General features: G+C 38.3%; 1 long non-coding RNA gene across 2 annotated transcripts; it reads right to left on the bottom strand.

The window, feature by feature from the left end:
* Positions 1 to 269: 269 nt before the first annotated feature.
* LOC149597138 (uncharacterized) lies at positions 270 to 954 on the bottom strand. 2 transcript variants are annotated; one of them, XR_016379314.1, is made up of 3 exons: positions 769 to 954; positions 526 to 706; positions 270 to 403 (listed from the first exon to the last, which is right to left on the bottom strand). It is a non-coding gene; the product is annotated as an uncharacterized LOC149597138 (long non-coding RNA). The 2 variants fall into 2 exon arrangements; XR_016379313.1 differs by lacking the exon at positions 270 to 403 and having other exon boundaries at positions 453 to 706.
* Positions 955 to 1,715: the final 761 nt, after the last annotated feature.

Here is a 1,715-nt window from a genome sequence, read left to right on the forward strand (position 1 = left end):
AATTATTTGGATTTTTGTTATCATTGACTGTTATTAAAAGGGGTTGTGAGCCTGTGTGGATAGTGCTTGTCATCCTCATAGAGCTAAGTGGAGCCGGGGAGGGGTTTCAAAACGAAGAAAAAGTCTGTTACTGCCTTTAATGCTTTAAAACCGTTAATGGCATGTTTTTAATCTGTTCACATTAGAATTATGTTGATGATGTCTAGCCTGTACTCAAGATGACATTATTTATAACCAGCATGCCAGCCCCCAATCGGTCCCGATACGCTCTCAAACCCAAAAATTCGGCAATTTATTTTCCACGTGTATTAAATTTTACATATTTCTGACTGTCAAGAATGCATTGCTTTTTTCTGTTGCATGATTGCAATTTACATCCTCTGAAGTCTTCATGACCACATACCTATTTTAAATATAACTTAACTATTCTATTGTCATTCATTAGACCTATTTCAGATGTACCATATTCATAATATGAGAAACAAAGGGGTGATTATACCAATTGCTGCATACTGAAATGCTTACTTTTCAAGTAACTGTTCATTGGGAAGGTGTAAATATGGTTACTGGTTATGTTTTATAAGTTATGTCGATTTGCAGTTGTAAAGCGCTTCCGCGACTTTCAGTGTTAGTTGCGAGGCGCAAATGGCTTGACACTCAGTCTCTGGATAAGCTTTTTCGTCGGCAGTTGGAAGATATACCTCGTCTGAGAGAGGAAAGGATAAATATTGATTAAAGGGTATGGGTGTATCTCGCTCATCAACACACCATTCCATGAGAATATAATAAGTGCGAAATTGTTAGTGCCACAAGAGCATGAACGAATCATGGAGTTGCTCTTGCGATTTTGGTCTTGCTAAGTGCTCAACTAAGGCTTTAACCATTCAGTTACCACGGGGGATCAGCCCTCTCACCTTTTTACTGCAGTGACTTCTATACTGCAATCGACAGTTGCCACACAATCTGAATAAGTAATAAATAATAAAAGAAATAAATTAAATGGTGTGTTTTTATTTAAATCGGATCTTTAAGGGGGAAAATTAAAGAGTTTAGTTGAATACTTCATAAATTAATTAATCCTTCATAAATTACACTCACCACTTTACTCGACACGTTGATCAACGTCGGGAGGTTGATAGAAAGTGTGGAAATGTCGTCTGCTGTAAGTGCGTTCAGCACATAGCGTTACCGAAGCAGCCAGTAAAACCGGTTTTTAACCGGTAACTCATTTGTCAGTTTATGAAAAAACATTTTGAATTTGGTGTATAATTTGATAGTTTACATCTGAGACTGCGCGGAATTTGCACCAATCACTGAGCCAAGGCATGTAACGTCATCGGTAGACGTATCCAATTAAAAGGCCAAGGGCAATGGTTGACGGTCCAACCAGCGAGCCAAGGGCAGAAGGAGGAGCTTAACTTTTCTGCAGAATACGGCCGCTGTAGTTCTTTTGCGGTTAGGGTGGCTATGGAAGCGTCTTTAACGGTGGATCGTGTCCCAACAACCATGGAACGTATTCTAACTCCGGTGTTGAACCGAAATGGATTGCTGATCCCACTTCTGATTTGTTTAAACGAACGTTCTCTCATACCAAGATTTAATTTAATGGTTTTAAATAAAAGTGAAAAAAAGGTTACAGTAACGTAGCGAGCTGGTCTCGAACGACTATATCTCGATTACAATATAGTTCTCTTATATATATATATATATATATA

Source organism: Phalangium opilio, unplaced genomic scaffold (assembly GCF_054372755.1).
Source record: "Phalangium opilio isolate 3A_F unplaced genomic scaffold, DU_Popi_V2 ptg000387l_1, whole genome shotgun sequence".
Classification (NCBI taxonomy): domain Eukaryota; kingdom Metazoa; phylum Arthropoda; class Arachnida; order Opiliones; family Phalangiidae; genus Phalangium; species Phalangium opilio.